Here is a 15,650-nt window from a genome sequence, read left to right on the forward strand (position 1 = left end):
CTCCCACAATACTTCATATAACCCTGCTGAATAATTTTCTTCCCCCTGCCTGGCATAACAACAAAGCTCAGAAGCAGGAAGGGAACGCCACTTAAAGGCAGGTCAGACAATGATGTAATTAACAAGATCAAGAAGTGTTATTTCAGAAAGCCCCATGAAGCCGAAGAAGACTGATTTCATGGGTTGTGACATTACCAGGAAATGTGCTGCAATCACTAACACATAAAGACCTCCATCAAAATTTTTCTCAAAATGAATTAAAGCATGGGTAAATATGATCCTCTTCTGTGAATGTTACAGATAGAAATTTTAATTAGATACAAATTTAAAATCACTTGGGAGGAGGAATTTCCTTTGCCCCATGCAAAGCAAGGTACAGGGTGTATATTTTTGGAGGTGTCTGCCAGATCAGTTTCTTAAGGAATCCTTAAAATCAAGGAATCAAATCAATCTACCAAGAGCTCACTTCCCTGCATGTTAAATGCTAGGTACAAGAAAACTCCACTGGGGAAGGAGGAAGAGCCCAGGAGGGTGTCAATCGAAAGTTGCATCACATCATGTCCGGGACAACTTGTGAGTTTATAGCTTCAGCCATAAGACCAACAAAGACAGGAATGAAATGCCTTGTTCATCTCCCCCCATAAGACATAGAACCAGATGACTGAAAGTTTAAACTCAAACTCATGACTCCAGGGGAATCAGAAACCAAGGACACATGGCTTTCAAAGAATGTTCTTTAATAGCTGCTACAAGCCATGTGATCAAAAGCAATTCCAGTCATGAATAAGGGATGTGTCTTTCACCTATGCTGTTGTGTGTTCCGTTCCAGGAATGGAACGAAATGGCCAATCAACCACAGAAAAGAGGTTTCTCTTCAATGTTACAAAAGCACAGGGCACTTTCCTTCCTTTTATTAGATTGTTCCTACTTTTTAATTAACTATTGAAGCATGATGCATTAGATTGAGAGCTTCACATTGATATATGTAGCATAGCAAATGCCAAAATTAATAAAAATTCAAATTAATTCTAAAATAACTTCAATTATTAGTATAATATCTTCCACAGAAGCCTAAAAGTGAAAACAAGGAACTAAAATTAAATTAAATTAATTAACTTAAGGTGCTATGATAGCTTGTCAAGTTATCTAATGCTCAGATGACATCAGGGAAATATTGACCTCCCCCCCACACACACACACAAATAAAAGACTGAAATAACAGATGCCAAAGTATTCTTCATAGTCAGGTAAAAGCTCATGAATTGAGAATTACCACGCTAGGGCTGGAGAGATAGTACAGCAGGTAAAACACTTCCCTTGCTTTAGGACAGCAGCCACATCTTCTGTACCTTACTTTACAGTCTTTATGTTCTCAGCACCCAGCACAGTGCCTGGTAAAGAGTACTCAATACCATAGTGGTTAATTTTTCCCCCTATTTTCCTTTGTTGTTTTTTCTGTTTTGTTTTGGGGCTGGAGCGATAGCACAGCAGCTAGGGCGTTTGCCTCACATGCGACCGACCCGGGTTCAATTCCTCCGTCCCTCTCGGAGAGCCCGGCAAGCTACCGAGAGTATCCCGCCTACACGGCAGAGCCTGGCAAGCTCTCTGTGGCATAGTCAATATGCCAAAACCAGTAACAAGTCTCACCATGGAGATGTTACCGGTGCCCGCTTGAGCAAATTGATGAGCAATGGGATGATAGTGACAGTGACAGTGACAGTTGGGGCCACACCTGATGGCAAGCTTATTCCTGGTACTGCACTCAGGGATCACTCCTGGTGGTGCTCGGGGGACCATATGGGATGCCAGAGATTGAGCCCATCAGCCATGTTGTAAGGCGAGCACCTTACCTGCTATACTATCGCTCCAGCCCCATGGTTAATTTTTCTGAATATACCTGGAGAACAGAAGAGTAGTAAATGCCCGGTGCTGCATTCATTCCCTGCACTCTCCAGCCTGAAAAACATTGCTTGATGATCTGCTATAGCTAAGGAGCTTCTATAGGTTAAGGCAAGAATTCCCTCCCCTCCCCACCCCCGAATGTCTTGGTATTCAGGAGCAATGGCTGCAGATGTCTGTTCTCCAAAACTTCAAGAGAAAAGCAGGACTTGTGGGACCTCTTGACCCCTTTCCCACATCTAAAACAATCAGTTGCACAAAGTAGATTTTGTCCCAATACTGTTCGGACTTTGCTCCTCCACCAACACCTGGATTCAGCGTGATTCCTGACCTCTCCCACAAACTGGTGATTTCAAACACTGAGGACCTCACTGGCATTCGAGACCAGAGGCCACACAGTTTCACAGAAACAGCCCGGATGGTTCTGCTGTCCGGACAAAGACATATAGTGCAAGGACTTTAAAATACAGTGAACCCACTTTATCAAAGTTAAAGTATTCATATTGTTGAATCAATAGATCGCTTGCAAGAAGCAGAGAGGGTCTTGCTAGAGACATTAAAAATAAGCTTTTTTAAGTAAAATGAGTCAGAAATAGAGGGACAGACATAGAATGACGGCACTCACTTGCGGAATATAAAATAACATAATATGAGGCTAACATATATGGACAGTAGAAATGAGGGCCAAGGGGATTGCCCCATGGTTTGGAAGACTGCCTTATGAGTTGGGGGACGGGGAAAGCACTCAGAATGGAGAAGGGATCACTGAGTAAATGATGGTTGGAGGGATCGCTCCAGATGGGAGATGCGTACTGAATGTACGCTAAGGACCAAACATGACGACCTCTCGGTATCTGTATTGCAAACCATAATGCCCAAAAGTAGAGAGAGAGAGTAAGAAGAAAAGTGCCTGCCACAGAGGCAGGGGGTGGGGTAGGGTGGGGGGGTGGCAGGAGGGACACTGGGAACATTGGTATTGGAAAATGCACACTGGTGGAGGGATGAGTGCTTGATCATAGTATGGCTGAAGCGGAATCATGAAAGTTTGTAACTATCTCACGGTGATTCAATTAAAAAAAATAAAATAAAATAAGCTTTTATCTTTCTGAAGGCACACCTTCTCTTTCTTTCCGCTTATAGACTTTGCCTCTGAAAATCCAGCTTATGATCTGGGAGACCCCAAAACAGATTATTTTTAAAAAGACAAGTCTTCAACGGACCTCGTTTAGAATCCTGGATGCCTTTACATTGCCAATGAACTGAACCCATTCATGAGAATGGGGCTTTTGAATGCTGAAAATGTTCTTCGGGGCTCAGCACAGAGATATTTGGCATAGATGACTGTAAATATTTGTAAAACTCTGGGCAAATGGACAGTGTTTGACCACACTCAGACCTCACTTCAAGCATAGTCGTGCAGGAGCAAGTTATCTCAGGTTTGGGGGTTGGAAGACTGGCTTCTTTCCTGTTGGTTTTAAATAAAAAGCCAAGCAACCCAGCCTGTTTTTTCTTGTATTCCCTCCATAGGATTGCCTTCTATTTCTTCACTCATTGAGTCCATTTCAATGAGTCAAGAGGTTACGTTGGGAACAAAAGAGGTTTTCTTCTTTTCCTTTCCTATTCTTCTAAGTTGATGCCCCCTACAAGGAATGAAAGAGCAATAGCCAGGAGAGCTTGTCCAGGGGGGTGGAAAGCTTTCCTTGAGGGCTGAGTCCACCCTAGTTGGGTGCCCACCCCTTCCTCAACCCACCACCTCTCATTTCTCAGACGGGCGAAACTCTGAGTAGCACAGGATGTGATTTCCAGCCCCAAACACAGAAATAGATAAGTAAATAGATCATCAATAAGTCAAATGGCAGTTAAAGCTGTGCTAGGTGGAGGAAAAACTATGGGAAACGTGCCCTTGGGTTTCATAATACAAGTCACTATCTCCGCCTGGCTCTGGCCATCTGCCCTGACAGCCTTCTCTCCCTCTAGACATACTCCAGGGCTACTTCCTCAGGAACGATGAAGGATGAGCGTGAGGACGGAGGAAGGAGAGGAATGACGAGGGGCCAAGATGCTCATCTCAGTGAAAGCCGGAGTCGCAGGCAGAAACTTTAATTAGCCAGCAAGCCCGTGAAGACCGGCTGGGCTCCTTTTGCCTCTTACCCACACCCTAAAAACTGACTCATTTCATAGTTCGTTTATTTGGCTCCGGGGCCTAAACACCCCCAGTCCAGCTCCTGCAGAAATGTTACATGCATTGCTCTTTAATCCACACCTCCCCGCCTGCAAGCCGACTTCCAACGAGGGCCAATGAGAACAGAGCCCAGAGACGGGGGAGCTGCAGGTAACAGGCTGGGGAGGTACCTGCTCCGGGAAAGAATTCAGAAAGTGACCGACTGGATGAGGGCACAGAGACAGAGCAACGTTCCCAGAACGGGAGGCAGGGCAGGGAAGGGGTGCATTTCTGAGAAATCAGAACCTGACCTGCAGATATCCTCTGAGTAAGCCGGCAGCAAGATCCCCAAAACTCACCCCATCACAGCAGCCCAAGAGCCCTGGAAAGGATCAGCCCTCCCTGCCCCCCTCCACACACACACACCTTCCCTCTGCCCAACCAGGAATGCGTAACTTATTCGAGAAGAGGAGGGGGGGATCAGAGGGGCTCCCCCACCCCTCACCCCACCCTGGCATCCCTCTTTCATCCGCAATTCCCTGCCGGATTATCATGCAAACCGATGCCTAGCCCAGCTCCAACGCTTAGCGCCTCTTCTTCATCACCCAGAAGAACGACGTTGTATTGCCCTGCATCCCCAGGTCTCGGAAGGGAAATCTCAGATGAAGCTCCCTCCGGGGCCCCCACCACCACCACCACCCTTGGGGAGCCAGGGGGGCTTCGTCGCATCTGGAATCTCACGACAGGCTGCTCGATCACAAAGGGAACAAGTTTCTTCTTTTGAACCTTTCCAAGACGTCTATTTTTTTTTTAGGAGACAGGGTTCCCCCCACCTTCTCTAAGTTAACAGGTGTTTATGGCACTTCCGAATGAATCCGTTTCTGTCTGGCTTTCAAGCACGGGCAGGGAGGGCGCAGGAAAAATAAAATAAAATAAAATAAAATAAAATAAAATAAAATAAAATAAAAAATAAAGGAAAAAAAAAAACCGACCGGGATCGCGCAAAGCCGGGTTCTTTTCTCCAAATCCGACGCCACTGGCGCGGCTGGCAACGCCTGCAGCGTTTGCGGAGAGCCCCAGACACCTACCTGGCGGCGCGGCTCCGTCGCTCCGGGGGCCGCGGGCTTCTCAGCAGCCGGGGCGGCGCGCACCAGCTCCGGGGGCTGCACGCACAGCCGGGGGGTGGAGCCGCTTCATGCTCCGGCCGCGGACAGCTCGACCCACACTTTGCAGGACTGCAACAGGGCTCGGGCTCGCCGACCTACCCGAGAGGAGGAGGAGGACGACGAGGAGGAGGAGGAGGAGGAGGAGGAGGAGGAGGAGGAGGAGGAGGAGGAGGAGGAGGAGGAGGAGGGGGAGGAGGAGGAGGAGCTGGCGGAGGAGGAGGAGGCGGAGGACCTTCCCGCCTCCCCGCCTTGGGGAGCAGCTGCGATGCCCCGGAGCCCAGCCGCGCGCTCGGTGCCCCGCACTGGGAGCCGCGCGGTTATTTATACAGGAAGCTCAGGCGAGGCACTTCCTACTTCCCATCTGGGTCGCACTGGAGCTGCAGGTGATGGTCTTAACCCTGTCCGAGCCTCTTAACTCTGTGCGAATCCCGTGCCCGCGCGCCCCCGAGCTGGCCAGTGTCGCCGCACACGCTCCTCTGGTCCAGACCGCCCCCATCCCTTCTCTTTTTCTGCCCCCCGCGCCCCACCCCAGACCCTGGGTGTCCTTCACTCTTTCCAGATGGAGACCCTTCACCCCTTAACCTCCCAAGCTTGCAGCTTCTCTGTATGTGTATTCTACACACACACACACACACACACACACACACACACACACACACACACACCCCGTCTTTCCTTTCCCTCCTTCCCCGGAGACACTTCACCCCATAATCTTTCAAGCTTGCTACTTCTCTATATGTGCCATACTCCTCTCTCTCTCTCTCTCTCTCTCTCTCTCTCTCTCTCTCTCTCTCTCTCTCTCTCTCTGTCTCTCTCTCTCTCTCTCCTCTCCTCTCCTCTCCTCTCCTCTCCTCTCCCTCTCTCTCTCCTCTCCCTCTTTCCCTATTCTTGAAATCTTCCTTCTACTCCTAATAGCCCAGAGCTGCCTTCCCACCTTGCCCGAAAACTGTTTTTATAGAAACAGTTCCCAAGCGCATCTCATCAAAAACACCTTGTACCTGATTTAATCCTTTTTGCGTCTGATGATAAAATTAGCTCACGGGCACCAGCAAATCGGGACAGGCTTGGTTTACCTCCTGAAATAAAGGCATCCCTTTAGGAGCCAGTGATTTGGTTTGAGGCGTTTTGTCAACAAAAGTATGGGAGGGAGGAAGAAGAAAGATTCATAACCTAGCAGGAAACACTCCTGGTTCAAGAAAATGCCACACAGTGGGCTGGAGAGATAGCACGGCGGGTAGGGTGCCTGCCTTGCACGCGGCCGATCTTTTCAAGTGGTCGGATCTCCAGCATCCCATAGAGTCCCCTGAGCACCACCAGGAGTGATTCCTGAGTGCGGAGCCAGGAGCATCACCAGGTGTGCCTCCAACCAAAACAAAATAAAAAAGCCACAAAGTAAAGTGAAAGGTGAGGAGGAGTAAAAGGTTCCTCACTCTTCCCTGCCCCCCCCAATACACATTCCCCCGGAGGCTCATTCATAGCCCAAAATCTGGGCAATTCAGAAAGGTCCCTATAATTCAGAAATGTCCCTGCTCCGATACAGAAATCTTTTTTTTTTTCCTTTTTTGCTTTTTGGGTCCCACCAGCGATGCTCAGGGGTTACTCCTGGCTCTGCACTCAGGAATTACTCCTGGCGGTGCTTGGGGAACCATATGCGATGCCGGGGATCGAACCAGGTCAGCTGCGTGAAAGGCAAACGTCCTACCTGCTGAGATACAGGAATCTTGGTGCATCCACTCTCCCGCCTACATTTCTGCAAACATAGTCAGAAATGGGCTTCCATAAGGAAGAGATGTCCAGGTCCTTTGTAGGGGGATCTGTGCATGCCAATGAAGTCGTGGCTGCCCACATCACTCCAAAGGACACAGTGCTCCTCAGCAGAAGAAAGACTCGAACTTCACGTCACATACTGAAGAGTGTCTGTGTGCATGATGGATGGGCAACGGGAGCACTGTGCTGGTGGAGCAGTGTGGGGGAGGGCAGTGGGGCAAAGATGGGAATGAGCAGTAGGGACCCAAGCTAATAGAGGATGTTTGAGCTTGAAAAGTCCTTCCAGCTAGCTGAAGTCCACATTTCGACTTTTAGAGATGAGGAACCCCACAGCAAGGTGATTTACATGAACAGGGCCAAGCTAGAGCAAGCTGTGAATCTGAATGAGGTGAATAAGATTCTTTCTGTGAAAGCCACCCCATGCATATCTAACTTCTAATTTAGCAGTAGATGAGGTCCTAGAGAGCCAAATCCAAGCTGTTTTCAATATAGTGACCATTACTAATGGGCGCGCATTGCGGAAAAAATAAACAAAGTACCTTCTTTTATTCATTGGGTTTAAATGCAAAACGTTGACACCTCAAGTCAAAGTTCAACACAGAGTTCACTTTCTAAATTATCACGCAATTAAGTGATAATCTCTGGTCAACTGCACGGCAGGGCCTGGCAAGCTGCCCGTGGCATATTTGGTATGCCAAAAACAGTAACAACAAGTCTCACAATGGAGATGTTACTGGTGCCCGCTCAAGCAAATTGATGAACAACAGGATGACAATGCTACAGTGCTACAGTGCTCTGGTCAACGGGATAAGGGTAGGAGCCGCTGCCAGTCTGAATGAAAGCAGAGGTTAAGCAATAATTGTTGCAAACGCAGAGACCAAGTAGAATAGCGCATGACTAAATGCCCACATTATTTTCAACCACACACGTTTGTAAGAACTGCATGTAATTTTTAATAAATTCACAGTAAACACACAGAACCCTCGTATTGGTGAACATTTCTTCAGAGCTGTTGAGTCAGCCCACAAGAAGAAGTCATTCATTCCCTCAATCACGTATTGGTGTTTTCCCAGGAAAGTTGCAGAATGCAAGGATGTCAAAGATAAGTTGCACTGAGCCCTGTCATCAAATAACTCTCAGTCTAGGGGAAGGAGGTGACCAGTAAGGTGTTAAGTACAACACTTAGCATGGTCCTGGGATTAGCGAGAGGAGATTTGAATGTGATGTGCTATGTGAAGACAAGGTGAAGAATTAAAGAAAGGAAAAGGGGGTGATGAAAAGAATTTAGGAAGGTTGCCCTGGGAAAGGGACTTAAAGCTGAGTCACAGGTCAAAGACTAAAGGGGCAGTGCAGGAGGGCGTGCGGGTAGAAAAACAGTGGAGCCCAGAGAAATCACTGCAGTGCAGAGACCGAGAGACCTGCAGTGCTGGGTGCGTGTTCCTGGCTCTGACAGAATGGACACCTTCAGAATAAAAACGATGAGGACCCGGGCTAATGTGTGACACCTGATTCAGAAAGGAAAGGATCAAGTGGAGCGAGAATCGATGGCACCCGGGACTCGCCTGGATGTGAGGGAGAGAAAAGACCAGACTCCTGGAGTCACGAACCAAGCAGCGACCGAGAACTCAACAGCCACGAGATAGCTGCTGCTTCCACCCTGCAGAATCAGATGGGATGGGTGGGGAGCCGTTAAGGTGTGACCCTCAAGGAGCGGCCGGGATGACATCACCCAGTGCAGAGATCAAAGCGAAACAGCGCAGACATTCCATCAGCCACTCATTAGCGGCCTCAGACAAGTTTGAATAGAGCCAAATTTAATATACCTAAACTCAGCTTTCTCATCTAGAGATATTTATCTCTGAGGCTGTTTTGAGTGTAGCCGGGAGGTGTTAAAAGCAGTGAGCACAGTATCTGATGGTACAAGTCTCAGGGGAGGGTAGTGAATAACCCCTCCTGGAATTGTGCAGTACACAACCTGCTCAGCTGTGCGGCACGGTCCTCCCTTGAGGTCGGAGGGAACTCAGTCAGTGTGATTCAACTAAGCGGAAAAGGAAGTGAACAGAGAAAAAGGAGCTTGCAAAGAATCCAAAGGAACGCCAATATTTAAAGAACGGGGCAATGCAGCCCTAGAACAAGCTTCAGAAGGAAATTCTGGTTGAAATGTAACATTTGGTAGCTCAGACGGAAGTGTAATGCCCCTACTGTAATTTCCATCAAAAAAAAAATCTTTCCAAGCAATAATAGACATAATATTACAAACTGTTCACCAGACTGCAGTTATGCTGACCTTTTTCATGACAGAATCATTTCCTAATATGAATTACAGAACTTCCTAAAGAAACAGCAGGCAAAATTCGACATTAAGGGTAGCTAATTCAAACGGCAGGAGTTGTGTTAATTTGTAATATGAAGGCAAAATGAAAACATATCCAAAACATACTTTGTTTTTCCTGTGTACAAGGTAAAAATATATAGAAATATAGTTACTAAATATGTATAATGTATTTATATAATACATACAGACTAAATACTTTCCTATATATGTAATAAATATGTAATAAATAACAAATTTTTATAAAAGTTTAAAGTGTATTATAGAATACTAACATATACAATTTCTTTTCATTAATAAGAAAAAAATAAGATTCATACTTTGCTATTGAAATTACTCTTCTAATCCACCTTCCTATGTAAGTTAGCAATGCAAACCCACATTTGATAACTTAATTACATCCTGTGCTAAACTTTTTTTTAATTTAATGGTTTGTTTAGTTTCAAGAAGTCAAATGAAAAACACAAGTATTGGGAAACCAGCTTCTGCAATAGGTGTAACTCTCCACAGGAAAAGATTTAAGGCAAAGGTCATGGTATTGTGTTCTGCCACTGGGAACTTGGTCATTTCTCCAGCCTAACAGCTCCAGTGTCATTTGCATTTCTCTGGTGTCTCTCGTGGTGCTCATCCACTCACTCAGCATTGACTAAGGATCTTGCGCTTAGAACTAAGAGTAGGAAATGATATGAAATAAGACACAAAAGCCACGACAGGATAATGTGCTAGCAAATAGCCCAGAGACTCAATGCAGGCAAACTATCGGGAGTCAAAACACGATCCAGAAAGGATCAGTCAGTAACCTCCAACTTGATAACAAAGGGTTTTCAGAAGCGCCAGGGATGAGCCATTTTCTTCTACATCATAAAACCACACCTTGACTTCTCACCAAGTCCGAGCCAGAGCAGAGTCAGAAGCACCGGAGCCAAGTTTTCTTTCATTGCTATTGCCACTAGGTTTTGAATGAGCCCATCATGATCTGAAATGCAGAACAAAGCACCCAGCATTCAAACCGCTGAGAGAGAAGTGGGCAAATTTCACTAAAAGGGTCAACTTGTGCAATGAAGGATAGAACTGGACTTCTAGAGGTGAACTTAATGTACATACTTCAACATGTTTAATCATGCATACCTGAAACTTGCTTCATGTAATAGTGTAATGTTATTTCAATTAAAATAGATAAAAGGCTCCAGAGGATTCAGGTATTCAAAACTCAACCTCCTACATGTAATATCACTAGAAAACTGGTTTTAAGTGAAAATGGAGCTCTGTAATCTTATTCGTCCCCCGTAGATTATGAAAACAAATGGTTGTAATAGCCCTGAGTTAAGAGCCCAAACTCAATATTCAGATCAAATTTTCAGTCTTGAGATGCAAGGTTTGCATTAATCTTTCTACAATATTATCAACTCTTCCAAATTCTTAAGACAATCAATGAAAAACACCTCCAGTGTTCCCCCAAATCATCACTTCGGATGTGTCCACTGGTTTACATGAAATGAAAAGTTCAGGTGTGTCCTCCCAACATTCTCTACCACTCTGGTTGAAAGCTGTGTACTAAAAGTAGACTAGAGACTGAACATAATGGCCTCTCAATACCTCTATTGCAAACTACAACATACAACAGGAGAGAGAACAAAAGGGTATGCCCTGCTGCAGAGGCAGGGTGGGGTGGTGGGGGTTGGGGTGGGGGTGGTGGGAGGGATACTGGGAACATTGGTGGAGGAGAATGGGCACTAGTGGAGGGATGTCAACTACATTGGTGGAGGAGAATGGGCACTAGTGGAGGGATGTCAGCTAAATACAAACATGAAAGTTCATAAGTTTGCAACTGTACCCCACGGTGATTCACTAATAAAAATTAAAAAACAAACAAAAAAGAAATGAAAGGTTTTTTGTGTCTATGTAGCACACCCATAGCTACATAGACACAAAAGACCCAGCTGAATTAAAAACGGACCCAGTTGTTAGTTTACAACATGAAGAACTGTATTGTTTGAATTAATATTCCAGTCCATAGGGTCTGATTACTCGTAGATGGAGATAGTGAAATACTAATTTCCCTTGAGGGCTGTATTTCGAAAGGCACCTTAAAAACAAGTCTTCTCTAAGACATAAGTTGTTAAATACAACTCTCCCCACTTCTTCTCTTCCTACAAAATAGTAACTTGTAGCAGCCAAAAAATATGCTACAGGGGGGAAGGTGCTTCCCACCACCATCTACTACCCACGCCCGTCAGATCCCCAACAGGGCAGACAGTCCCTGAGCACCTTCCAGTGTGATCCCTGATCACAGAGCCATAATAATCCCTGAAGCACAGGGGGGTGTGGCCAAAACTCCACCCCCAAAAGAGTGAAACCAAGACCCAGAGAGGACCAAAACGGCATTATCAACCACAACAGATGAAAGAAACTGGAGTTCAGGGCATGGGAGCCAGCACTCAATCAATATTGAGTGGGAAGATGCAGGGACCTCGAGAGAAAGAGCCTGTGTCTGTCTCCTCGAAGAGGAAAACCCAAAAGTAAACCGGACAATCCGCCGCGCTGGGAAAGTATTCCCTTCCACAACCTGCCACTTGTCCAAGTCCTCAGTCACCTCCTCAGAAGGCCTTATGAGCGTTGTGGTCATTTCAATATCTCCCCGAGCTCCCAGAAAGTGCCATATGGCACTCGAGTGGATGGCCACAAGGACTTTGCTAGATAGAATACTTGGCCACAAACATAGACAGTAACAATCACCAAGGGAATGGAATCTTGGGGAGGGCCCTTCTACTAATCCGTGCTCCTTGGAAGAATCCATCCGCTTTGTTGCCCTGGCCCCTGGAGAGGAGTCGAGTTCACTTTCCATAAACAGAAATCCATCTCAACAAGATAGGATTGTCCTGGGGCTGCCACGGGCCACGGGAGACTAGCTCGCCCCACTGTCTGCTGTATGGGGAACTTGTGAAGATAGCAAACCCTAAGAACGCTCATCATGAGGGAATTCCCCCCCCCCATTATACTTTCTTTTTCATTGTATCTATAGAAGACAGACGTTAGCTGAAGCTACTTTGGTCATCCTTTCTCAAGCTGTGTAACTCAAACTATCATGCTTACAAATTACTTTTGGCCAAGGGCTTCGTAATAATTTCTCATTATGCTATGCCTCACTCATACCATTGGATATAAAGCAAAAAAAAAAATTTAGGGGCTGGAGTGATAGTACAGCGGGTAGGGCATTTGCCTTGCACGCAGCTGAACCGGGTTCGATTCCCAGCATCCCATATGGTCCCCCGAGCACCACCAGGAGTAACTCCTGAGTGCAGAGCCAGGAGTAACCCCTGAGCATTGCCAGTATGACCCAAAAAGAAAAAAAAATTTAACATGGTGTCTGAAGCCAGAGTGACAGTACGGTGGATGGGGCGCTTGCCTTGCACAAGGCCAATCCTGGTTTGGTCCCAGCACCCCACATGGTCCCCGCTGAGGCCTCCAAAAGTGATCCCTGAACTCAGAGCCAGGAGTAAGCCCAAACCACTAAGTGTTTCTGTCCCCAAAACAAAATTATAGTATCACAGTTGCGCGTACTGAGTGATCTGTAAGGCCAGTAAGCAGGAGATAATGTGCTGACCTGGATCCTTCTCTCCAGAAGTGCAGGTGTTCCTTCCCCCGTAACTCAGTTCCTCAGCTCCAGTATGTATGGAACACCACTCTCACGTACCTCTTCAGGAACCTCTGGAAAGAGTGTCATTATTGCTCTCCACTTCCTATTCACATCAAACCCTTACCCCCTGTGCACCAAAGTTAATGGTTTGAGGAATCTTTTAAGAATGCATCTCTGCTTCGCATAGTGTCCTTCATCCGCTTGGCCCTTTCACTTTAGCCCAGCCTTCCTTTCCGTTGACAAAAGCTCACTGTAAATTACAGATACTAATTCTCTGCTGCAATATATTTACAGATACTCTTTCAGATATGATTAATGAGTAATCGTGTTAGGATGTTTTTGTAAAATGTTTTATTGTACCTATCCTGATATGTCTCCTTTTTCTTTCTCTGGGGGGTCACACTTGGCAGTGCTGGGGCACCACGCACTGTAGTGCTCAGGACACCAAGCTGAGAACTCTGGTGTTTCAAAGTTAGGATGGGCTAAGCCCCCCAAACCGCCTGTACTTCTGAAAGCCCCAGCAGCCACGCCCACCTCCCACAGCCAGCACCATGTCCACGGGTTGGCCAGGTCATAGATCCTAAGTCTCTGGACACCTAAAACAATAAACAGCTTAAAGCATTCTTAGAAGGGCTGGAGCAATAGCATAGCAGGTAGGTCCTTTGCCTTGCATGCGGCCGACCCAGGTTCGATTCCCAGCATCCCATACAATCCCCTGAGCACTGCCGGGAATAATTCCTGAGTGCAGAGCCAAGAATAACCCCTGTGCATCTTCAGGTGTGACCCAAAAAGCTAAAATAAAAAAAACTTAGACAAGGACTTAACAAACCTGCAATCAGATGTTCAGATGTAACAATTTCACATAAACTAATTTTCAATATCTACTGATTTAATGTTACAGATTTGTTATCTAATCAATTTTAATTTTAGAATTGTGTCAACAGCACCATCAGGAGTGATCCCCGAGTGCAGATTCAGAAGAAAGCCTTAAGTACCCCCAAGTGTGATCCCCCAAAATAATAAATTTGAAATACTGAACCCTTTAGTTGACTCCTTTCTATAGAATTTAGTATTTGCAATGAAGATACTCTCTCCTCAGTGCTCAATAACCTACTTAGCTTAAGGAACACTTTCCAAATTCTCCTATTTTTATATTGATGTAAATAAAAATATTGACGCCAAAGTGCTTTCTGAGACATTGCTCTTCTGTGTATACAACTGGCAGATCTTTATACCAGAAGACTCATAAATAATATTTATGATTTGTTTTATGACTAAAATCCTAGGTCTTCTTAAATTCAATCTACTTTGAATTCTGGTTAAAAAATACAAATCTATCCTATTAAAAACAGTGTTTCCATCAAAGGATTTTTCCCACACACCTAGATATTCCAAGTGCAATTACAAGTTTTCAAAATTAAGTCCCATGTTCTGTGATTTGAGTTGCTATCATTTGATTTGTTCAGTTCCTATCTTGCAATTTATAAATATTCTTACATGATAAATTCTAGTGCCTTCCCACTTGTAAGCTGTTTCCCGTAACTGTAATTCACTTAACTTCAAAAGCTGAGTATTTTGCTTGCTCTATTAACTTAAGCCTCTGATGAAAAATTTCGTCTGTTTTCAAACAAAATATAACCAAATTTAGAGGACTCCCTTACCACACAAAATCTTTCAAAACCACAGTACCAACAACATTCAGAATTCCTACATTTCAATGTGTCTCAACACACAAAAAAAATCTACAGTCAACAACTTAGTGTCTACAGAAAAACGCTTTTAAATTTGGAGATTACTTCTATTTTGATTGTTGCTTGAAAGAAGTGAGTTATGGTGTTTGAATATTAAATGTAATCAAATACTGTGAACTACTTTATCAAATAAAAAATCTTTTAAAAAAAGAAATGTAGTCTGACCAATCCTGTATAATAATAGAGTCCTAGGAATGGAGAGACTTTAATGCTTCCACCTAGCCATCCACTCTATTTTACAGATCAGAAAATAAAGTTACCCTAGAGCAACACAAATATATCATTGCTTATCTTCCTGTCACACTCAATTTGAAATGTGCAGTCAACTTCTACACAATTTTTTCAAGAGTATTTCATGCAATATACTAATTTCTCATTCTTTATGACAATGTTATTTTTTATGTGAGAATTCTGATTTTAGCTTTTACTTGAACAAGACCATTTCAAATTATAAGTGTACAATATGTTAATTTTTCAAACAGATTTTATTAAAATTAAAAATTGGCAATGTAAACTGTTTTAAAAAAGAAATAAATGAGTTATACGTGCATTCTTATGTGCAAGTTTCTGATCCACAGATTTCTCATTTTACTAATTCCATTGTATAATTACAAATTTTAAAAAGGCTTTAAGGGCTGTAAGAAAGATATTGACAGCAACACAAAAGTAGGTAGTAAGAGACTGTAATACTCCTCTACCACTGCTGGAGAGAAAAATGAGGCAAAAAGGGAAAGAAAATGCTGGAGGCAATGAAAGAGATGACAATGGAAGAGATAATAAAAGAGATGAAAGAGATGACAACGAAAGAGATGAGTCTAGCAGACATACAAAGGGACCCCCATGCCCCAGAAGTTGAGTACACACTCTCCTCCAGTACACACCAGGACACCCTTCAAGGTAGACAACATACTGTGTCACAAAACAATCTCCAGAAAAG

The 15,650-nt window shown here is 44.7% G+C and overlaps 1 protein-coding gene across 3 annotated transcripts in view; it reads right to left on the reverse strand.

Moving 5' to 3' along the window:
* RNF144B (ring finger protein 144B) overlaps positions 1-15,650 on the reverse strand; it is a 195,427-nt gene that overhangs the window by 92,351 nt on the left and 87,426 nt on the right. Inside the window, exon 1 of one of the 3 annotated variants that reach the window (XM_055126851.1) lies at positions 5,149-5,322. The exons of the other annotated variants lie outside the window; for them this stretch is intronic. The gene's annotated coding sequence lies outside the window, so the exon portion shown is untranslated. Of the gene's footprint in view, positions 1-5,148; positions 5,323-15,650 lie in introns of those variants that run through there. 3 annotated transcript variants of the gene reach the window in all.

Source organism: Sorex araneus, chromosome 2 (assembly GCF_027595985.1).
Source record: "Sorex araneus isolate mSorAra2 chromosome 2, mSorAra2.pri, whole genome shotgun sequence".
NCBI classification, from domain to species: domain Eukaryota; kingdom Metazoa; phylum Chordata; class Mammalia; order Eulipotyphla; family Soricidae; genus Sorex; species Sorex araneus.